This window comes from Lagenorhynchus albirostris, chromosome 12, assembly GCF_949774975.1.
Source record: "Lagenorhynchus albirostris chromosome 12, mLagAlb1.1, whole genome shotgun sequence".
Classification (NCBI taxonomy): Eukaryota; Metazoa; Chordata; class Mammalia; order Artiodactyla; family Delphinidae; genus Lagenorhynchus; species Lagenorhynchus albirostris.
In genome coordinates, this window is record NC_083106.1 from 6,612,361 (window position 1) to 6,637,635 (window position 25,275).

Consider the following 25,275-nt stretch of genomic DNA (forward strand, 5'->3'; position numbering starts at 1 on the left):
AACAGAGCTGGTATTCAGAGCTAGCTAGTGGTGGCTCTAGAACTTGGACTCTTAATCACTATATGAGTAGATTAGCCTGTAAACAAAAAAGTACTATACCTCTAAAAGTGATATGGAAAGGAAGTTCAAGGGAAGAGTATCTCTAATTTGGGGGCACTTTTTCCATATTTAAACCAGCAGCAAACTTCAAAAGCAGGAATTATTTGTATTTTTCAGAGGAAGAAGTAAAGGCTCAGTATGACTGAGTACCCAGCATCACAGAGTCAGGAAGGGTAGAGCTGAGACTTCAACCCAGGTGTGGTTGCTCCCACCCTCCCATCCCACTTCTCTCTGGGCAGGGCTCTCAACCGCAATGCACATTTCAGTAACGTGGCAGTTTTTAAAAGTCCCAATGCCTAGGCCATGCCTCTGGGGGCGGCCCTCAGTATTTGTTAAAGGCCCCAGGGCTGAAAGTTCGAGCACTACTTCCGGGGTGAACATTCTACAGGCAATAGGTATTTTCCATGGGAGACTGTAGCACAAGCAAGCGCGAAAATACTCCCTCTCCCCTTATCTGTTTTGTCCACGAGTGATCTGACTTGCTAACCAGCATAGGTTTTTCCATAAACGTTGATGGATTTGAAAAAAAGATGGGCAAACACGGCCAAAATGGCCTATTTCCAGAGCCTCTAACAAACTCTTGCATGAAGTTAAGGGCTTTGGGAAAAACTTCATAATTATTTTGAAATATTGGCTGTCTCTTTGCTCTACCTACTGTTATCACATCCTATGCTAGGGATTAATTTGAAACGCCAGAGCATTTTGTGTATCTTCTCTTAGCACTGAGTATCACTTACACACCCCAGTGGAGCCTCAGGGATTTAGGTAGATTTACTTTAGAGTGTAGCTAAAATAAAAATAAAATGTATATGATGACGACTATGCAAAATGTGTTTAGTCCATTAAGAGTCCTGGTAACACAGATTTCCTATAGCAATGGGGTGTCCGAGGGAATAGTTCCCACCTTCCCTATAATATGCCGTTGGCATTGCCACCGGTGCCATCCAAGTGCATCCCCGCCTTCAGTGCTTCACTTTTTTTTAATACTTCTCCTCCCAGGTCACTTTTCATGTAATTCCCATTTTCATATAACATAGAAAAACCATTTCCTTTCTATGGAATAAGTCCACTCACCAGCTACAGTCCAGTAGTGTCCCAAGTGTCTTAGTCGGCAGTATTAACCACGAGGCAGATAGCTCTGGCCCTTTTGAGAAACAGAGATATTCTTGATGCCTGGAGAGTCAAGAAGGCTGCTTTCTAGTCAGCTTTTCAGGGAGCTAAGCATAAAACCCAACATAAACGATCATGTTGGCTTTAGAACAATGCTTTCCCAAATACACACAAATAATCCAAGTCCATATAATTCCTAAAACCACACTGCAAAGTAGGAAATATATTAAAAAATAGATCACCAAAGAAGATGTGCAAGTGGCCAGTACAGTTATTGAAAGCTCAGTGTAATTAGGTTCTAAAGAATAGCTAATTTTAAAGCATAAAATATAATGTGATAGACATATATTCAAAAGAGGTAAAAATATAAATTTAAATATTTCTGAAAAGCAATTTGGCAATTCATATTATTAGCTTTAAAATAGTAACAACCTGCTTAGAAGCCTGTTCATACACACATTCTCTATGTGTCTGTCTCTGTCTGTGAAATATACAGCCTATTCTCTTCCCGGCTCCTAGATCTTGAAAAATTGTGACAGTCACCATGAAAATGGCAGCAGCAGGATTCAGGCAGCTGAAGGGCTTCCAGTCCAAAGTCAATGTTCTTTCTACCTCAAAATTATTTGAAATGAAATCAAACTTCCTAATTTTTTGAGGGTAATGCTAAACTTTTTGTCTTATCTTTGGGGTGGTTAAGCAATTTGGGTAGTTTTGCTGTGGTTTGGATGTATGAGGCAGTGTAAAGTCAGGATAGTAATTTAACTTCTCTAGCAAAAGCAACACTGAAATCACAGAAGCAGGGGTGATTTTCACCCATCCATGCTCCGATGCGGCTTGGCTCTGCGGCCTCTGCCGCACCCCGTCATTCAGGGACTCAGACTCAGCCTTCTGTTACCTAGTGGTTTTGCCATCCTCAGTGACCTTGGAGTCCCCACTGGGTCCTCTTCACCCAGGCCGACCGGACCAGGAAGCCAGAGCAGGGGCATCATGGAGGGGCGGGGGGGGTTGAGACCAAGCCTGGAAACGGAGCCCATCACTTCTTCCCACATTCCGTATTCCGGAACTCATCCCCGCAGCCCCTCCCACCCGCACAGGGTGTGGGCAGGGGGACCGGCAGAGGGAGGCTGTGGTCTGGCTGTGTACCCGCAAGGGAGCCGACAGGCCTGCAGGCGCACAGCCCTCTCTCACGCTGCGCAGAGGATGGATGGGAAATTTACTGAATGTATTTTTAGCTCTCCTCCCCCCACCCGCCTGCGATGGGAACAACACTCCATCAAGTATCTTCATTATAAGGAGTGACTTGTGCACAGACAAGGACCAGAGAAAGAGCTGTAGGACAGAATTGATGGTGTCCAGGAACTCGTTCTAGCTAGATCAACGGGCTTTGTTCACTCATCTGTTTGGCCTTGGAAATGCTGCCTTTGTGGAATCCGGCTTCACAGGGGACAAAGGACTTGAACATTTGTTTGATGCTCTCGTGTGTGTCTTTAGCGTTTTACAAATGAAGTGACTCTATGCGTCTGTTTGAAGTGGTACCAGCAGCAGCAGCAGCGCTGCTCTGTTTATCTTTCGGAGGAGCCCATGTCCCAGTAAACTGCGCCCCTGATTTTTACTTTGCCTGGGTTTCTACCTTCCAAACTGCCTTTCAGCTTCTCTTGCATCTTATTAAGTAGTTAAAAATGCAATAACATTTTAAATAGCAGAAGTAAGGTGGGCATGCCTTGAATAGCTAGCAGAGAAGGCAAAAATAATTTCTTTCCACCTACTTCTGCCCTGAACTCTTAAGAAGAGCATTCTACCTTTGTTTTATAAGGGCGAAAGCAAACCAGTTTAAAGTATAAATTTATTACTTATCCAAAGAGTTCAGGAAAGATGCTTGTAAGTCCCTAAGGCAGCTCCAAGAGTTGTTCAAAACAGCTGTCTTTAGGCTTTCTTCCTCTTTTTATAAAAATGTCTGTAACCAAATTCCTCTCCCTGGCCTACTTGGCAGCCAGCATGATTTTGGAGTCTGTACACTTGGCATTGTCAGTAGAGAGGGTGTTCTTCTGAGGCTGGAAGGATTATCATCATAGTCAATAGAATATTAATTGACCCGTAAGTGTATCATTTTAAATGGCTTGATGCATTCCTAAATTTATTATGAGACATACCATGCATACACAACAGTGTTTAAATACATTCATATTGTTATATAGATTTGTATAGTTACAGAGGACCTCTGGTACCACCACCCAGGTCAAGAAAGGCAGCATCGCCAGCATCCCGGACGCCCTCCATGTCCCCTCCTCAACCCCAGCCTCCTCCCTCTTGGCTTGATGCAACTATGATCTTGACTTCCGAGATATTCATTACCTTGCTTTTCCTCATAGCATCACCACCTATGTCTATACATTCCTAAATAATACAGATATTTGCCTGCTTTTAACTTTCAAATTGTTGCCTGAAAGGTTTTGCCAAATTTCCCTGACCAGAAGCAATCTCAATTCCAGTTACACCCCTAGTCAGAAAACTCTGAACACGTGTGCAAAGTATTCAGGATTTTCAGTATTATTTTTGTTATGTGTATTGTGTTAATCACGCTAGAGAATGGCTTTGTTTATGCTTATCTTCCTCATCTCAGGTGCTGTCGTGTGTGAAAACAGTTTTTTAATTAGCTTTTTCAACAGGTACATTTTGAGTTCACATTCAGAGGTATAAAAGAAAACTATGGTAGGGACCCTGAAGAGTTACTTGGACAAGAAGATCAATTTTATCACAATTTGGCGAAAGTAAGGATCTTGTACTCAGATTATGAATTTTAAAAAAGCACAGCTCACTAACAATGTTAAATATGCTCCTTCATTTGTGGGTAATTCTAGGTGACACTATCAACAGCTTTGCATTCAATTTTTGGGGAGTTCCACGGCAGCTGTTGCACGGTTTATGTCAGGGCATTCCGGCTGCGGCTTACAGCTGCCAAAGAGGCTCTCGGCAGAGTGTGGCATGAAAGACGCAGCGGGCCAGACCCTCTGTTCATCTCTCCAGCGTCTCAGGAGAGGAGAGGTGTGTTGTATCTTCATGAGCCACACGCTTCTGGAGCTAGTCGCAGCTTTATTCCGAACAAATCACGGCTATCTGTGGCCTCTAGGTCAAGAAAATTTAAGTTTATTTGAGACAGAAATTGCTTTGGATTTTAAGTCCACATTTCCTGATTTGGACAGATGTTGCTTTTTAAAAAGTGTTCTAATTGCAGAATGTTTTCCTTTACTACTTCTCCTCCCCCATCATCATCCACAGGCTGCATTCAGTGCCTGCTGGTTCTGTGTTTAGCTCTATACGTTGGCCACTTGGAACACATGTGCGCACACACACGTACACACGCAGTAACTGTGATAAAACTTTATTCTTCCTTACTGTGTGATGTCTTGTATTAATGAGACTTCATGCACAGAAATTGCTATGAGCTGGTGACCTCCAGCTATCTTTGAAATAATTAATATTGTGCTTAGAGGAGTTGATCTACATATTCATGCGAGTTTATATCACTTGGTTCCTAAGGAGGACAGTAAAACAATTTAATGTTTTAAATGCGGACCAATTTAGCAAGAGGAGGAGTGGTTTAATATTTTAATGTCGAGATGGATATAAATATATAATATCTGAATCAAGTAATTATGGTATATATTCCCAGTAAAATCTGAACATCTTTCAGACCATCTTACATGCTCTATTATTGACTCAGGAGTTTGGAAAATGAATATTTCTTATATTTTGAGCTTTTCAAGCCTTTACTAGAAATCATCTATCTTGGAATTATATATTTATAGAGGGAAACATTGTGTGAAAAGAGTTGCAATATTGAAAGGAGGGGGGATGGTAATTGTGTTCAAGGAAATGGTATCATTCTGACTTTGCTCTGAAACTCTCTTCTCTGCCCCTCTTGCTGCCAGAAACGGCTCTTTCTTATGGCTCACGTGTAAGAAGACTTTTGTAATTGGTCACTGTATTAGTTTTCTAGGGCTGCCATAACAAAATACTACAGACTGGGGGCTTCCCTGGTGGTGCAGTGGTTGAGAGTCTGCCTGCTGATGCAGGGGACGCGGGTTCGTGCCCCGGTCCAGGCAGATCCCACATGCCGCGGAGCGGCTGGGCCCGTGAGCCGTGGCCGCTGAGCCTGCGCGTCCGGAGCCTGTGCTCCGCAACGGGAGAGGCCACAACAGTGAGAGGCCCGCGTACCGCAAAAAAAAAAAAACCCAAAAAACTACAGACTGGGAGGCTTAAATAACAGAAATTTATTTTCTCACAAGTAAGAAGAGGCTGGTACTCCAAGGTCAAGGTGCCAGCAGGTTTGGTTTCCTCTGAGGCCTCTCTCCTTGGCTTGGGGATGGCTTCCCTCGTGCTGCCTCTTCACGTGGTCATCTCACTGTATGTGCAGCCCTGGTGTCTCTCTGTGTGTGCTCATCTCCTCTTATAAGGACACTAGTCAGATTAGAGTAGAGCCCACCCTAATGGTCTCATTTTAACTTAGGTACCTCTTTAAGGCCCCATCTCCAAACACGGCCGCACTCTGAGGCTGGGGCTTCAACATATGAATTATTCGTATGTATTCACAGTATTCAATTGTGTCCCTCATTTTGAGGGACACAGTTCCATCCATAATAGCCACCTTCTAGACTCTGAAACAGTTCGCACATGCTTGGCACCCCGAATTCTGAGAAGGTCCCCTGGACATGAACCCTGCATACAGGCTCTGCTCCACAGGGTTTAACTTCCCCCTGTTCCTAAGATACGACTTGTTCTTCATCCTCCCTCTCCCCCCACCCCCTCCCGTACTCAGTATTGGCTGGTTTCCCAGGTAGCAACACCCATATGCCTGAGGAATACAGGAAACTTTTTGCCAATTATCTAATTTTAAAATCTGGGCTCACTGACAAACATTTCAGGGTGGATCCTCTGAACTTCTCCGTTCTTTGTGAAAATAAAAATACAATAATCATCTCTGAGGTGGAGGTGGTTAGGATGGCATTTGCAGCCCTTAGTCCTTGGTTCCCCCAGCTGGATTGTCACAAACAGAGGCCCCTAGAGAAAGCTCTACCGGATGCTGTAGTCTAAAGGGCTGTAACCAGCAGGACCTGGATGTCACAGCAGACACGCACATGCAGCTCAGTTCTTGCCCAGGGTGGGAGGTGGGTGCTTTTCTTCAAAGTGGTGCTTCTGTTTTCAGGCTCTGCCATCCCATTAGGACTTACTGCTGCCTTCATGGTCAGACTGACCTCCACATCCAGCGTCCAGCTGGCAGAGGGGAAAGAAATAATAGATGAGACGTGCATCTTTCTTATCAACCCTGGCCTGGAAATGGCACATGACTCTTCATTCGTTGCCTAGGACATTACCATTTGGCCTTGTGGGCTGCAAAGGAGCCTGGAAAATGAGGTCTAGAGAAATACCTGGGTACGGAGAAGAAGACTTTGAGTAGACTCCTGGCAGTCTCTGTCAAAGGTCTTCCTTTGGAGGGTTGGGAGCTCAGCTTCCAAGTCAGTAGATGTGGCTGCATCCATGATTCAGGGATCGTGGGCCAAGTCCTGACTTTGCAGTCAGATGTTGCTCATCCAACTTCTGACCTGCTCTACCAGATGCTGAGCTGATTTCCTCATTTAAAATGAAAGTAAGTCTTAACTCAGAGAGAATGAAATAGGATTGTGTGTAAAAATGACTGGTACACTTTCTGATACACCATAGGTGTTCTATGTGACAGCTTTCCAGTCAAGACCAATTATAGGCCCCAATTTCAGATTGTTTTCTAAATACTTACAATTCTAGCAGGAAACTTAAAGCTGCAACTTGGGTTTAATTAAGGTTTCCTGGGTAAAAAGTGAAAATATGATTTCTTTTTGACATTTTCTACATTAGCACGTTAACAATTAATGGAGATAATTAATTCTATGAGTCAAGAATTAACATCATAAGAAGTTTAAAACATTACCTAAATATAATCCTGTAAAAAAAACTCTTAAAAGTTATTGATACAAGATCTTATTAAAATTATTAAATTAGATTCACTCTATATAACCAGATTTTCCAAATTAGTCTTTTATATAGGGGACATATGTAGAAATATAAACAGTTGCATTAACAAGGCTACCATTATTTGGTATTTCTCTTCTTTTATTTATAGTATCAATATGCTGTCCTACTAACTGTTAGTATAACTTTTAAGTCCTTCCTCAAAAATTTTTTATTCTGAATAGGCCATCAATAAGTAATGAGTAAATTTCCCTCAAGTGCTTTTGGACTGTAATCAAGTATAGTATTGAACAAGTATGTAGTCTGAAATTTAAATCATATTATTCTAAAGGAATTGAGAGATACACTAAAAGAAGTAATCTGTGTGACGCAGGAAGAAAATTTTACAGCCGCTATTTACTTTTTATATCATCCTTTAATTTGTGTATGTGTTTAAATGTACATAAAATAGTAGCAATGTTTATATTAAATTAATATTGGGATTCATATTCAATTTTTGTTTTCTTACAAAAATTGGTAGAGGTTCCCAACCAGAATTTTGGAGAGCACTGATTCAGACCAGTGGCTTTCCAACATTTTGACTGCTACCCACAGAAAGAAATATATTTTACATCATAATAGGGTAAATATATAAATTATACACATATATGTAATTGAAAAAGAAACCTTCACAAAATAATATTTTCCTACTATATGAGACACACTCTGGTATTTTCAGTTTTAACCTATTTCAGATGCATCCAAACAGGTAAAAAGTTAGCCCTATTTTAAATCAGCTCATTTTAAGCCCTAGCCCTTCAAAGGAATACCACAACTTCCCTTAGCAGCCCGTTTTAGTGTTCAGGCATTTCAAGTGCCAGAGATATACTCAAGTACCATATTGAAAAATAATTTTTATATAATTTTAAAGCATAGCTCATGTCTTACTCTGCAATAAAAAAAATAATTAAATAGACTAGGTTTGAACAAAGTAGGAACAAAGCCATACATCCATTCTTCTAAACTAGTCACTTAAAAAAATATGTGCTGGGCTTCCCTGGTGGCGCAGTGGTTGCGAGTCCACCTGCCAATGCAGGGGACACGGGTTCATGCCCCGTTCGGGAAGATCCCACATGCCGCAGAGCGGCTGGGCCCGTGAGCTGTGGCCGCTGAGCCTGCGCGTCCGGAGCCTGTGCTCTGCAATGGGAGAGGCCACAACAGTGAGAGGCCCACGTACCGCAAAAAAAAAAAAAAAAAAAAAAAAATGCTAAAGCATGTAAAATTTTGACACAACTTAATTAATAAAAAACCACATTTTAGGTATACATTTAATTTTCAGGAATGCCATTACCAAAGATAGAGACAAACATGGAAGCTCTAGGAATACATTCCTGGATGGAGCTCCCACCCGACTCACACGTGGATGTGAGAGGGTGCTGCCTCCAATGAGGAGGTCAGACGACTCCCACCTCCTTTCACTCCCAGCCACCCCCAAGCCAGACAACTTCATAACTGTCATTCAGTAGAGTAGCTTTTATAGAAATATAATTTAAATATTCTCCTACCCTAAAAGGTAATGACTTCTAACAGCATTTACTTCTCCATTGTGTTTTAATTTATATATAAATTCCCTGTTAGAGATTCATCAGAAATATAATGGTTAATGTTCACAACTTTGTCTCCGAGTGTTATTTTTTTCTGCCATGCTAATTCTTCTAAGGGAAATGGTAACAGTAGGCTTAATATTTGTTCTTTGGGACCTGCAATAAGATGGATTCATTAGTTAACTTGAATTTGTTTCTCAAATTAGACTACTGTTGTAGAAACAGTGCTGAACTAGAAGTCCTGACACTAGTCCTGACTCTACCATTAGATCAACACCTTGTTAATTTTAGGTCAAATCACCTGCTAGCAACTGGGGACTGGGGCAGCCCTTGTGTATACGTAACCTTATTTAAACTTCATAATGATTTTGTGTGGTCAGCATTAATAATCCTATTTATCAAGTGAGAAAACTAAGGCTGTCAGAAGTGAAATTCAAACACAAGTCTGCCTGACTCCAAAGCTAAGTTTTCCTCTCCACCTTTTTATTCATGAAATTTATTCCATCTCCAGGACCTCTGCCACCTCAAAAATACTAAGATCCTTGACTCTTGGCCCCTAAACCAGGAGTTACTTTTTTACTTCTATGAAATTTATCAGACTCAGAGTAAAAAACAAAATCAATTCAATAAGTGAAGAAAGCACCTACTAATAGATGTACAAGATATACTAACATCTCACTCTCTATATGGTGTCTTTAGATCAGTGGTTATCAAACTGTGTTCCATGGAACCATGAGGGGTTGTCCATATGGCACACCAAGGATGATTTTATGTAGAAGGAAATGGATGGACAGTAACAGTATTCCTGTTATGTTAACTGTGGTCCTATGTCAATACTTAGCAAGATTATACCAGGCAAAATAGGTCTACGGTCTTCAAGTCACAGCAGAGAATTTGTTTACAGTGGTGTAGTTTTCTTTCTATTACATTTTTTGAAGAGTAAAATAAAAGAACTACACACTTTGTATTATGAATTAAAATAGCATAATTTAAAAGTGGCCAAGACTAAATTTTAATTGCCCTGTAGAATTGACATAGAGCAGAAACTTGAATTTGTTACTATTAAAATATTGTGTTACAGAACATTTTTAGTAGGAACAAAAGTAAAAGAATTTGGGGCACTTCACCCTCTAAAACAACTCAAAGCAATTTATCCTTTGGATTTCTTACTCCTTGTTTTAATTTGAACGTGCTCATTTCAGTTAGAGACTGTTATTCACTTTCACTTCAGTTAAATCAGTGGTCTTGGTGAGTTTTTATCATTCATACATACCTAGGCAAGTAGTAAAAGATGTTGGTTCAGAGGGAATAAGATCTCTTGTTGATGAAATACCACCACCATCATCAGAGTGTATTTACCTAATATACCACTTTAGAAGGTACTGTTTCAGGAACTGGGTGTTATTCTAGGCTATGCACAGCTTCTGTAGCTACCTTCATATCAGTAGGAGTAATTACCTATAAAGTACGCTTAACTTACATGCTAAGTGTAGCACACAGGCTATAAATCAACAACAGCTAAATTCAAACTTTATTTTCCAGAGAAACCTCTAGGCTGCAATTTTGCCATTCTTCCTTCTGATCCAAAAAATAAAAATAAATCAAGATGGAAAAACAGCTGTAAAGCTGATAATGAGATTTGCAACCAGCTAAGACATGATCTAAACCATGAGAAAGTTTAAAAGTCCTGTTATTCATTTTCCACTGTGCCTAAAATCCAGAAAACCCCAGTTCAAGGAACAGGAGGCCCACCTTGCCATTTAAATAAGGAGGCCGGCACAGGTAGCTCTGTTCTTCATGGTCTACATCCCAAGTCATATGATGTGTTTATGGGAAAGTTAAGAGGAACACTGACAGTTGCAGAAGCTTTTTGGGGGGATAAAAACCATTAACAGGGATATTCTATTTACCAGAGAGACTGCAGTGAGACTCAAGTAAATAATAAGCATTTCAGAAAATTACCCAATTACATATTTAACCACTCCAGGGCATTCTGGTCTCCTGGGAAAAGAGCGTGCATTTTACAAAATTGCTTATAATTGTGACTTGTGTGTTTGCAAAGGAACCCAGCGTGCTGGTAGGAAGCACATTTGTCAGAGCTTAGCGATGGAGTCTTTTTTTTAAGGACTTTAAATATAAGAGAAACATTTGCAGTTGCTTTCCAGATGCCAATAAAATATGTTTCAGAATGACATATTATTCTAGAAAAGTCTACAGAGCTATTTTGATGCCTGAGGGATTTAATTCAAAGTACACTTGAAAGCATTTAGCTATTGTTTTAAGAATGTTATTTTTCTGATGAGACTGTACATTGTAAGGAGATCGATTTCTAAGTTGCAAATATTAATTATTTATATTACAGAAAGCACCCTAATAACTTTGCTCTTTTTATTTCATGTAGAAGTGGATAATTTAATTACTGAATCCTTAAAAAGTTATACAAATAGTTTAAAGTAATGTTCTCTTACCTTAAAAGTGGACCTTAATTTCCATTAAAAAAATCTTCATGGTCACATCTTTAAGAAATATGTTGAACCATGGCATCTTATTGAATAATAAGATGCAAATTATATATATATCATCTGACTAAAAACAGAGGCATCTGTATAGGCCTCTGTATTTTATAAAGTGTGCCCTTCGAATCCCAGATAAAGCAGATCTTACCGTCACGGCCATTTTATAGGAAAGAGCATCTACTACATCCCAGGCTCTGTTTGAGTCAAAGGACAAACAACAGTTCACAGAAAAGATAAGCTTGTTCCCCTCCTGGAGCTTACAGCTCAAGGGGGTTCCAGACATTCATCAAAAACCATGAGTTATGCAGTTACTGACTGAGGAAAGAGGTAGAAGAAATGGAGGAAGTGGGGCAGAAAAGGGGCAAGAGTTCTGACCAAGGGAACATCCTTAGATAAAACCTTGAGACAGGTGGGAATGAGGAGGTTTGAGGAATGGAACACAGACCAGAGTGGATCAGGGTGAGAAAAGACCAGAGAGTGGGCAGGGCCGTGTTGGCCGCACCTGAAGTTGCTGTGAAGACGTTGGTCTTTCTTTAAATACCCTGGGAGAAGTCGAAAGCCTTGACGCTTAAGACAGGAGAAGTGGCATGAGCAGATATGCATTTTTAAGAGATCAGTCAAGCTGGGAGGAAGGAAAACTATTTCAAAGAAGCGAGAGTGGAGGGGACAGGCCAGGAAGGAGTGGCTGGGCATCGCAGTCTGGACGTGATGCCAGCTCATCTCGTGGTGACAGAGTGATCTTCAGATTGTAACTTGCAAATGCTCATGAAGAGTATCATAGGATCCTAAAAACCAACAGAAAATTAACTTTTATTCAATGTAATGTAGGTAACATTGTACATTTCACTTTGTAAGGGAGGAAGCAAGCCAGTTAGAGGGCTAATGACGGAATTCTGTGAACTACCCTGGCTGACCTTGCTTTAGAGTTATGCTCTCAGATCACAGTGAAGGGCAATACAAGAGGCAAATTCAGAGTTTCTTCCTGTAGGGCCGCCATGGAGGGTTGTGCCTACTAGCAGCGTCAACTCACGGAAGAAATCTCTCCTGCACAAACGAGGCCTCTTGTGGTTGCATGAGTAGAAGCCCCTAAAGCCAGCGTAAGGAGAGAGGGGCATATTGTCAAGGATGGGGTGTCTCCCGTTGCAGAAGGACAGGTGTGGGACAGACTCCTTCTTCGTCTCCTTCGCCTCTGCCTATCTGCTTTCTTCCTCCCTTGCTGTAAACCAGTTTCCTCTGCTTCTGGGTCTCTGGAGCAGGAACATGCCATCCTTACTTAGCTCACAGACTGAAATTCAGTGAGTCATATGCCTTGGTCAGCTGACTCATTTGTGTCAAAGATATCCAGACGTTAGTGCAGGAAAAACACTGATTCTCCTGAATTTCGTGAATACTTTCTATGATGTCCATAACATAACTGTTAGAGATGATGATGTTTCCTCTGTTCTGGCCACTAGAAAGATCAGAGCTTCCAAAACGTATTTTCAGCAAGTGTCCTATTTTATGGCGTGGATTTTTGTGTGCTCTCCTTAAGCCTTGTCCTTAGTAGTCTCTTCCTGTTTTACATTCTCTCCAATTGTTTATCTACTTTAATCTTACTGTTTATATTTGTACAACTGTCTCAGATCCTTTCTTGGATGTTGCATGAATAGATGGATAAATTAAAAATTCCATTTGAAAATAGTAATAGAGTTTCTTGGTAATAAAATGGTTGAGAACAATTGTGGCCTAGAATACAGCAGATACGCAACAAGAGTGTAACAATACAGAACATATTACCTGTAGAATTTTATTCTTCTTCTTTAGGCATTTATTCCATGGCTCCATAGTTACCTGAATGGATTACCTGCACAGTCTAATACGTAGCCACTGATCATATGTCCTTCTTTAAATCTAAATTTACATCAATTAAATTATCTAAAATTAAAATTCACTTTCTCATGATCACAAAACAACTTAAATATATCTAATAGCTACCGTATTAGAGCAAATATAGAACATTTCACCACCACAGGAATTTCTATTGCACAGCATGACATCAGAGAGTCTGAAACTTCCTCATTAATAGCTTGAAAATAACTTGTGAATTAAGAGACCCAAACTTACACCTTCTGATTCTTTCTTAATCATATTTGTGGTGCTTTTGTCTTTTTTGTTTGCTTCTGTTCTGGCTTTGTAGCCATCAACAGACCTACCTTACTCTATTCCTGAATTCTGTAGGAACCTCAAAATCCACTTCCTTTTTCCCAGGTCCTCTCGGTACTGTCCATTTGCTCACTCTTTTTGCGCTAATCAAGATTCCATTTTCACCACATCACTGTTCTGGTTAAGCCCACCGTGACTTCATATTGCACCTGAAATCTAGTATCACATCTGCCTCGATTTCTTCCTTGACTCCCTGAATTCCTGTCTCATGAACTCCCTGCACCTGCTTTGTGAGTGCTGTTTTGCTTATGAATCCTCACCTGGAGAAATCCTGTTTCTCTCTATGTCCCCTTGCCTGGAGTGCCTGCGCACTTTCTCTCTGTGACTCCAGAGACCTCAGTGTGTCCTCTACCTGCCTAGACCCCCCAGGCCCAAGGTCATGTCCTCAGTACGCTCATCTCCTGTTCCATTTTGGAATCTCCCTAATTACCTGATATAAATCACTCTTGATAACTCCAATTAAACTGTAAGCACCTCAAATACAACCTTCAAACCTTGTTCTCTCTTTGGATTCCCCATTTTGCTCAGTGCTGACCTCCTCAGGAAAAGCCACTTCATAAGTACGTATCAGTTGAATTGCTGAGGTCATAAAAGCCACGGACCGAAGTTAGTGCCTTGGATTTCTGGTGATAGCTCTGCTTCCAGCTCTCTGTGTGAGCTTGGGCCCTGCCTTCACTCCAGAACAGATTCCTGTAAAGTTCGGCTAGTCCGTTGCTGATGGTTCTATCAGTTTAAAATTCTGCAGTTTTGTCAAGTCAGTCTTCTAATATGTTTTACTTTTAGGTCCCCTTGTACATATATCTTGATATTGTCAGCTGATAGATATTGCTGATTTTAACTTATACATCTGGTGAATCTGATGACTGCCATTTGGAACGTGAACGTTTTGCAACCCTCTACCAAGGTCTCCTGTTATTTTGTGCTACATGGCACAAATCCATCCATCCATCCAACCACCCATAGATTAGATTTTTCCTGAGCTTGTGCACTGTGCTGGCAATAGCAATGAAAACGTTAAAAAAGACATAATTTCTCCTTTCAGGGAGCTTCCAGTTTATTTGGAAACAGACATATAAAAATCTGACAATGAAAGGTTGAGGCAAATACCTACTATATTTTGTTGCAGCGTAATGGTTCATTGTATTATTTGTTCTTAATAAAAGTGGTCATGAAAAAAAAAAAAAAAAGTGGTCATGATTATCTTGTGACCAGGACATTAAGTTTGAGTGATTCTCTAGAATATCTGTTTAAGCTATAGAATTTCTTTTGTTGGGATTTGGCCTCAATTTTAAGGGAGTCTGTCCTCCTGAAATTATTGCTGAATGCTAAAAGCATGGCACAGGGAGAAGTACTTTGTTGTTTTGTGGCCAAAGTATATGTTTTGAATGGAAACACTTATTGCCTTAATGAACGTTTGACTACTCACGTCATCAGTAACCATGTGAATATGTGCAGGGACAGTCTGGAAACCCACAAATATTAGGAAACATCAGCGATACGTGGTGATTTATACTCTTAGAGGACTTAGGCTTCACTTCACATTCTTTTGCCTTGAGTTTTGATTTTGCTGAACTGAAGGTATCAGAAATGAAATTGAGGGGGAAAAAGTGCGTTTTTCCCCTCTTTAAAGGTGTTGTTTTACTCTATTTAATATATCATTTTTAGTAAACTAAAAATGTAAAAATCCAATTCTAGTACCCAAATATATGCAGGAGGGTTGTCTAGTGCTCTGACTGTGGGGTGTCGTTATAAGATTGATGTGACTTGGTCTGACATTGTGGCATCATTTTCAGATTCAGCTTAGTCTAATGTTGTTACCAATTAAAGTGTGAGTGACACTAATTAAATTGAAGAAAAGGGTATTCGTAAGTGGATGATGTAAACAGAAAATAAAGTTAGCAATTGACATTATGACCACAGGATGTTTTTCAAGAATGAGCTGTGTGGTAAAAGGGTATATTTAGAGACAAGAAAGACAAAAAGGCATTTGATTGACAAACATGATTTGTAGTTCAATCCATTACATTTATGCTGTGATGCCTTGTTCGTTGGAAGTACACAGCATCCTTCAATTTTATCACAAAGCTTCTTTTATGTTGAACTATCACATGTCAGCTAACTGGTCACACTTTAGAAAACTGAACCCAGTTTTGTGCTTATATATATATATATTTCTATATCCAGGGAACCCCAAAACATACTTGAAAGGTGAGATATACAGTCTGAAATGTCATGACCATTGTATATAACCTATGATAGAAGTAAGGTCACATAAGCCAAACAATGGAAAAGCAACATATAGGGACCTAGCAATTAAGTTAAATATATCTCAATCCCTGAATAGAAAGAGATAATTGAAACATGATATATATTAGTGGCATAGAACATATGTAGACTAAAACAAAAGTAGAAAATGAATGCTCCCTCTATCTGGTAGGTGATGTAAAATCTGAATTGCTATTAAGCTTTATTAGAATGGTTAGTGTCTTAAGAAGTACTGAAGGCACAAGGAGTCATGGTTATTAGAAGTGAAAGTGGGACACAATGGTGCATTAGTCTCTCATTTTTAAGGGCTTTTTGGTGCTTTTTGAAGCATTCACTTACTGTCATGGCCAGTCTTTCCAACCAAACACACTCTTAACGGATGGTCAGGGAAGCGCTCTCACCGTCCTTTACCATGAGGAACGGGCCAGCGGGAATCTAGAGGTCAGTTACTGATGCAAACAGTGCAGAGGCACCGCAGCGCGCACCGAAATGTTTGCTGTCCTCCTTGTACACTGCGGAGGAAATCTGGCATCTTCTGGAATAGGAGATTTTTTAATGAATGCAGTTGTTCATGAAATGAGTTTGCTTCATATAGACTCCTAGAACTTTAAATTTGATAGCAAACTTGGGGATTATTGTACCCACCTGGATATTTCATAGATGAGAAAACAGAGGCCTGGAAAGGTTAAGGCAGCTGGCTGTGGTATAGTGGGAAAAAGACAGGGTTTATACCCGGACAGACATGAGACTGAATTTCAACTCTTTCAACCTTGTGACCTCAGGCAAGTTATTTCGCTTCTCTGAGATTTGGCTTCCTGATCTCTAATTAAAGAGATTCTTCTCTAAGTGGGCCTGATACAAGATGCCTATATTTTAAATAAATGATAGATTTTACATATGTATACACCAGTGAAACCATCACCATGACCAGTATAAAGCACATACCCATCAATTTCTCCCACACCTCCCTGCCCCACCTCCCATTCCCCAAGTAAATACTGGTCTGTTTTCATTTCCTGTTTACACTTTCTAGAATTGTGTGTAAATGCTACTACATAGTATATACTCTTTTTTGTATGATTTCTTTTGTACAGCAAGATTATTGGGGGATTTTATCATTGTGGTGTTTATCAAAAGTTTATTCCTTTCTGTTGCTGAATTGTATTCTATCGTGTATATAACCGCAATTTGCTTATCCATTCAACTGTTGATGAGCATTTAGGTTGTTTCTAGTTTCTGGTTATTACAAACAAAGCTGCTGGGAAATTTTATGCAAAGCTTTGTATGTGCATATATTTCTTTTGTGTGTGTGTGTAAATACCTAGAAGTGGAATGACTGGATCATATTTTAAGAGCTTCTTTTTAAGAAGCTGCAAAACGATTTTCCAAGGTGACTGTACCATTTTGCATTCCTACAAGGAATGTATGAGGGTTCTAGTTGCTCCATATCCTTTTCAACACTAGATATAATCAGTCTTTTGAATTTTGATGTTCTACCAAGTGGGTAGTGGCATCTCATTATGGTCTTAGGATATATTTCCCTAGTGACTAATGATGTTGAGCATCTTTTCATGGGTTTATTTGCCATTCTTTTATCTTCTTTGGTGAAGTGTCTGTCCAAATCTTTTGCCCATTTAAAAAACTTGGGTTATTTTCATGTTATAAACATTTGAGTCCTTTATGTATTCTGGATGCAAGTATATTATCAGATAAAATTTGCAAATACTGTCTCCCTGTCTGCAGCTTATCATTTCATTTTCTGAACAATGTCTTCCAAGAAACAGACTGAAGTCCAGTGTATCAGTGTATTCTTTTGTGGATTGTGTTTAACATGTTATATCTAAGAAATCTTTGCCTAACTAATGGTCACAAAGGTTTTGTCACTCAGTTTCTTCCAGAAGCTTTGATTTATGTTTTATATTAAGGTCTCTGATATATTTTCATTTACCTTTTGTGTGTGGTGCAAGGTATGAATCAAAGTTCCTTTTTTTAATATGGATATCCAGTTGTTCAAACACCTTTCATTGAAGAGAATACCTTTCCTTCACTGAATTAACTTTGCACATTTGTCGACAATCAGTTGTCCATAAACATGAGGATCTGCTTCTCTACTCTGTTCCATTCTATCATCTATTTGTCTATGTGTATGCCAGTAGCATACTGTTTTGACTATTGTCGATTTATAATAAGTACTGAAATGAGAAAGTGTTCATTCTTCAACTTTGTCCTTCCTTTGCAAAGTCATCTAGACTGTTTTAGGTTTTAGTTGTTGTTGTCTTTTGACTCAAAGTCTGTTGTTGTCTTTTGACTCAAAGTCTGAGCGAGGATGCTGTGACTCGTCTCCATATCTTTGGGTCTTTAGCCAGTGCTAACCTCACTCTGCCGCATAAAATGTAGAGCTCAGTTTTTAAAAAGGCAGCTCTTTTGGTCTTGCATATGAAAAAGAGTTTTAAAGAAAGAACTAGGGAACACTAAGCAATAAAAAATTAAAAGCTGCTAGAAAGTTTTCTTTAATAGAATGTTTAGTTCAACTAATTTTTGTGAACTATGATTTCTAAGTAAAAGCCATTAGCTTTTTTGCGAATTTGCCTTTAATCAGTCTCGTCAGTTTTTATCACTTTAATTCCTTCACTTATCAGTTTCAACCCAGCTGATTATTCATTCTCAATTGCTGATGAGTCCGTTTTCAAGGCTCACATGTAAGTGTCCTCCCTGTCTTACCTAACAATGTATGGCCACCATCTACTGGCAGCAGAGGGCAATCGCCAGTTCTACGGGCCTCTGGGGAGAAAGTCTGTTTCTCATTCACTTGCTTTATAAGATATTCCCTATGAACTGGTCACCGGGAAGATAGACAGCCAATGATACACCTAAATCCTGACTAATGGAATGTTACAATAAATGATGAAATTCTGGATAATAGATATGTTGTTTTACTTCCAGTAGCTTCATTTTGAATCGTTATGAATAGTGTTTTTCTAGTATCCATTTTTGCAGTGTGTTTCATAATTAAAGCAATAAACTATTTTTATCATTATGATGATGATAGCAATCACTTAAATACTCCTCGCCATAGATGAGACACTGTTTGAAATACCTGTTCCCTCCTATGTATAAAAATGCCACCAGGGGCTTCCCTGGTGGTGCAGTGGTTGAGGGTCCGCCTGCCGATGCAGGGGACGCAGGTTCGTGCCCTGGTCCGCGAGGATCCCACGTGCCGCGGAGCGGCTGGGCCCGTGAGCCATGGCCGCTGAGCCTGCGCGTCCGGAGCCTGTGCTCCGCAGCGGGAGAGGCCGCGACAGCGAGAGGCCCGCGTACAGCAAAAAAAAAAAAAAAAAAAAAAAAAAAATGCTACCAGTAACCCACTATCAGTTAGGAGTATAATATATTCTTTCACACCATATGAAGATACAGGCACAATCCTTCTGTATTCTTATCAAGTCCCCTTTGTGGTAATGGTTATCAGACCTTCCCAACACGACCCTTTTAGAACTACTTGAGAGCGATGCTAATTACTGTCATATGAGAAGTCACCAAGAATGACAGAGATTATTGTGGGGTTTTCTTTTCTTCCACATCTTTTTTGCCGAGGTTTCCTTCTTGTTTACAGGGACCTGCTGATGTAACACGATGCAGTATTTTGAGAAGAATGTGTTACCTATGAGGATTGTTGCAGAGGGCAGAGATGATAAGAATAGTAGGAACTCCCCCCATCGTGTAGGGTCCCTTGTGGGCACTCTTGTGGCCACAGTATCCCCAGACCCTTGAGAAAATCCTCCTACACTGTGGGTGCTCAGTATTATTACTGAATAAACAAAAAAAAATCTAAGGTAAAGTGATCAGTAAAATACTTCGCGTTTTGGACTTTGTTAGCTGTACCTCCACTCAAAAGAAAATAAAATGTTTTTTCACTGATAAGCTAATTCCATTGACAGTGACACAGTGGTACAGCTTTTCCCCCAGAGCAGGAACCTGAGAAGGGGGACAGTTTTCAACACTGTTTAGGGGAAAAGGTCCACAGCCTTCATAAGATTCTCAGTAAAAGATTCTGTGACACACAGAATCTTCGTGATGTGTTAAACATCATGATCTAACGTTGAGACAGTTGTATTTTTATTTTAAAGTAAGAAGTTGAGAGTCTAAAATAATTGAACTAGATGGAAGGAATATTGTGAAATTCTTTAGCACAATATTTGTCATCTCTGCACAAAAGACAACAAGAGACAAAAAGAAAGGAAAGAAAAGGAATCGGGGCTGGTCACTACCACCTACAGTAGCTGTGGTCTAACCGTGGGAGGGCAGTGCTAGAATCCAGCGTGCCCAGCCGTCCAAGAGACCCCAGGGACCCTCTGGTCTCACCTCCTCCATCTGGGCCCCACTGTCCCCCAGACTCTCACCCACCGCCAATCCATACCCCCCAACCTCCCACAAATACCCACCTACTCGCCCTCCCGAACCTGACCCTCACCACCCTCCCCCCATGCCCAGTGAGCTTTCCTGTCTCCTCTGCCTTTTAGACTATGGCCTCTCCCCCTGGGACTCCACTGGCACCAGGCCAGCCCCCCAGGACACCTCTTCCTAGGCTTCCCTCTCAGTGGCAGCCTTTCTCTTCCCTGTTGACTGGCCCCAGGACCAGAGATACAGCCAGCATCCTTTCTGCCCAGTTTCTCTTCCGGGTCCCTGTTGCCCTCTTTAGTCCCCAGTGCCTCTGAGGCTCATGTCATTCATCTCAACTATCTTCTCTCCTTCCTCATCATGTGACATTGGGTCTGCTGGTCATTCCTGCTCATTGAAGCTTGGCCTCCTCCCCAGACTCTGCCTTCACTCCTGGTGAGCAGTCTGACCTTACACTTAACTAAGCCCCGTGTACAGCCCGCGCTCCTGTGACTGCACGCAGGCAGCTGGGCCCAGCTGGGCATCAGTACCTCCGCCTCGCCCACTCCAAGTGTGCTCGCCATCCGCCTTCTCCACTTATTTACCTGCCTTTTCTTCTTCTCTAACTTCAGTCTGGCTTTTGGTCCGTCCATTCCACTGGAATATTTCTCTGAGTAAAATAAGGCAGTTAATGACAACAGAACTATTTGACGAGCACCCACTGTGGGCTGCCGGTCTTGGGGTCCCTTCTCCCTCGATGGCTTCTCCTCCTCTGCCTCCCAGTCACATCATTTTAACATGTATATCCTAAGCTCTCCTCAGACCTTCAGAATTTCATGTTAAGCTGACTCCACAAAAACCCCGTACAGATTCTCCAAGCCATCAAAAGCATCTCAGCCTCATCTGATCTCAAAATCAGTCTTGACTCCAACCCTTCCCATACACACACCTGCCAGACCTATTCCTCTAACCTCCCCCGATGTTACCCCGTCCAAGCTTACACCAGAAATCTCAGCACCATTCTTGGTTCCTCCCTTTCTGATGCCCTGATAAGCCATCACCACTTCCTGTTGATTACCATCCCCAAAGTATGTCAAATATTTTCACTTCCCTCTGTCTCTGGGCCACCACCCTAGCTAGTTCAAGCCTTTACCGTCTGTTTCTTCAACTACTGTGATAATCTACTAACGTCTCTCTTCTCTCTGTCAGGCACGTTACAATCCATTTACCACACACAAGCCAGAATGTATTATATCCCTGTCCCAAAAGTGGCTTCTTGTTTCATTAGGAAAAAAAGTAAAAATTTTTCAAAATGTTCTACAAAGGCCTGAAAGTTTTCTTTATCCCTCTCTTTACGTTTCCTGCCCTTCTGTAGTCATATTGGCTGCCTTTATGGTCCTCAAGCAAACTAAGCGGTCTTCCAGTTCAGGGCCTTTGCACATGCTCTTTTCCCTGCCACCCACCGCCCCACCCTTTCCACTGCTATGCTCATCACTCCTTCTCATCCTTCAAGTCTCACCTTTTAAAAGTCTTAACCATATAACCGTATAACCTGGTCCCAGCTCCCTGTTTGCTTTTTTTATACTCCTTGTAACAATTTGCAGTTATCTATTTGTTAGTTTATTTGACGTCATTTCTTAGAAGGCAGGAACAATGTCGTCTTGCTCACACTTGAATTCTCAGTGCTTTTCACTGTGTCTACAGGCACATAGTAGGAACACAATAAATATCAGTTGGGTTATTTAATGCAAATACATGTCAGATAAAATCTAGACTTTAGCATTAATGCTGCTGTAATTCTTAACTTACTTTATGATTGCATAATTTTGTTTATGCTCTCACATTTTTAAAAGCATCAACATATTTTAAAATTTAAATACCAGCATGAAATTTACAGATAATCATAAATTTGTAATGTAGTACAGATTCAGTGCTAGATAACAGACAAAGCTGTTATTTTAATTTAAAAAATGGGAGGCTTTTAATATTTGATAGGCACTGAGTGTACCAGGGTATTGAGCTGGCTGATAGAATTATGATGGATCTGAAATGTGAGGAGAGCATCATTTCTGTCTTTCCTCTTGGAGGAAGCCAAACAGAGAAGAGGTCTAACCTAAAGAGAGATTTACTCATCTTGTCCATTTAGGTGTTTACCAAGATTAGGAAAAGTTAACGATTGGGCAAGAAAATAGACCCCTGTAAATGACATTATTCTAAAGCTACATATTTTACATGGTTTGTAAATTGGTTCTGTTGAACTGTTTTTTCACACATTTCAATAATATATATTACTTGTGGCATTGATAGCTCATTACCAATGAAATGAAAAATAACATATATGATGTTAGGGAGATCTGGGGTTAATTTTAAACCAAATACGCCTCCCCAGAGAGTGACAGTTCCAAGTAAAAACTCATCTGAATTTCTTACAAGTCTTTACTCTTTTCCAATTGCTATTTCTCTGACTAGTGAAACACAATTGCATCCCCTTTTGAATGACTGACTCTATCATAATTACATATTTGGTGTACCTGGATCTTAATCTTCTTGCATTATGATGGCCATACTAGACTTATTGATTCATCCATTAAATCAATTCAAAGGACAGAATTTTCAGTACTGACTTTTAATATATTAGCTCACTTACGGATTTGGCAGGGAGGAAAAAAAAGGCTTCTGATACCTCACTTATAGCTATTTGAAATCACCAGCCCTTCCAACTTATTAGTTTCAACAGTTATTCGGAAATAGAAGTCAATTAGAAGTCCCAGTAGAAAGCATGAAAAGAAATTTCCCTGGGGAATAAATGTGTTGCTTGGTAAGGTTGCTAAGTCAATTAAATTACAGCCCATATTTTGCTAAGATATAAAAACTCTTAACATGTCTATGTAATAAGAAAAAAAGATGCGGGGGGAGGGGGTTGGGTTCCAGGCTTTATAAGTCAGAAGATAAAATAAGTTTGTCCTATTTTTTATATGTATATATATATATACACACACATACATATATATATAAAACATACACTTGTGCTATTATCATTAATGTCCTCTTAATTTAAAATATGCCAGTCAAATTATATTGCCTCAACCAAGCTATCCCTCCTTATATTTATAGAAAGGAATTAGCTACCATAACAAAGGAAATGCAGACACAGAGGAATATAAATTCAGCATTTATATAAATATGTAGAAACAGTAGGCTTTTAAAAAGATAAAATCAGTTGAGTTTCTCTTTTTTTTTGTTTTCCGAAGCATTCTAATTTTCAGTTCTTGTAAATGGGAGATGAAAGGAAAAGGGAGGGGAGTGAGTGGATGGTGAAGAGGGAACGACGGAGGTGATGAGAATTTATAGACCCACCCACAAGTTCATGCAGGAAGGCTCCCCAGAGGAGACAGGATCTGAAGTGGGTCAGCCTGGAGGCCGATGGATTACAGAGACTCTCAGCCCTTCTTTCTACAAACATCCCCCTCATCCAGTGCAGCGTCTCCTCAGAAGGATCTAGAATATTCCAGAGCGCTACAAGGAAGGGATTTTTTTCTTGTTCCCTTGGGATAGTAAGAGGTGCAGGCGAAGGAGGGCAGCAAAACCAAGGACCCTTGATAAAACTTAAATTGCTGGAGTCGAAGACTTAGTGAAAATTTTAATGCATTAAAATATACCAAGTATCACCTCTTCTTCTTAGAAATTCATCCTGCAAATACCTTGAAAGCACTAAACTGAGGTATAATTTAGCATACACAAATGATATCTAATAACATATTTATATATAAATAGGGTACCAGTGTATGCGCATGCATATGTCCATGCATACATACATGCGCGGGCATCCTGCTCGTCGATGTGTGGTTTACAAAGATAGATGTGACATGGTATCTGGCCTCCAGATTTCACAGTGGTCAGAGACACAAGCTGTGCCCCTCGAGGCTGGGTTTGTGATGTTACACCAGCAGTTAGACCCTGCAGGGTTAACAAGACATGATAAGGGTTCACGGCGGGCAGCCCCCTGTTCCTGATACCTGCTGTGAAGAGTCACCCTCTTCGCTTGGTCCTGCCAAATCCTGCATCTCTCCGCCAGTGAGAGTGTTTCCCGGCTGCCTGGGGCGGTTTACATGTTTGCTTGTTTGTTTCATTCTTTGTGGCTGTCTTTTCTCACGTGGTAGCTGTTCCATCGGGGCAGGCAGCTCCACAGAGAGCTTTCACTTCAAGCTTTTGTCTAAAAGGCACCCCAGCAGAGCAACCGTCCCCTGCTCCTCTGCTTACAGGTTGGAGAGAGGCTTTGAGCTCTCATGGCCGCCAAAGCAGAAGGGGGATTATTTCAAGGTGGAGGCCTCCAAAGCAGCAGCCGCATCTGGCTCTCTGCACACTTGGCAGCCTCGCCTTCCCAGCAGCCTCCTTTCGCTTTTGTCTCATTAAAGGAACTGCGGAAGAGAACGGACTCTTAGTTAATGCCGGGTTTGAGGGAAGCTCTGCGCCGTTTCCTCTCTAACGCTGGGTCCTTTCTAGCGACGTCACTATCTCAAAGCTATGTAATAAAAAAAAAAAAAGCTATGTAATACCCCCCAATAAAGTGCCTCCTGAAGACGATAACAGTAAATCCCGAAAAGAAATCCACGTAATCTACCTCATCCAGGTTATATACTTTCCATATATTAGTTAAGGATCAGAGTCTTCAGCCCTTCCACAAAAACCACGGAACTCATTAAGATACATTTTTGTTAACTACACGCTCACAAGAGTCATTGGAGAATTCCACCAAATTCCATTAAATTCTGGTACTTTGTTCAGTAAATAGCCATGAAAACACCACAGTACTTAGAGCAAATCCTCAATCCCCAGCTAACACCTTATATTACAACCATCTAATTACCATGTTTTGCAGTAAACTTGTGCGACTTCCACAGGTAATTAGAACACCAGAGCTTTTCTGCAGTAATCCAGTAAGGACCTCTTAACTAGAAAGGATTACGCGCTACTAATATTGTTGTGCCCACGTGTTTTCTGCGGTTAATTGTTTCCATTGATTTTTGGCGGCACTACAGAAATGCATGTAGCTGCATACACTGTGACACTTCATGAGTCAACTCTGAAGCACATGCATTCCCTCCACCCCCATCACTTCCTCT

General features: G+C 40.6%; 1 protein-coding gene across 6 annotated transcripts in view; it reads left to right on the forward strand.

The window, feature by feature from the left end:
- LOC132530597 (E3 ubiquitin-protein ligase parkin) overlaps positions 1-25,275 on the forward strand; it is a 1,420,256-nt gene that overhangs the window by 891,332 nt on the left and 503,649 nt on the right. The gene's annotated exons all lie outside the window — the stretch shown is intronic.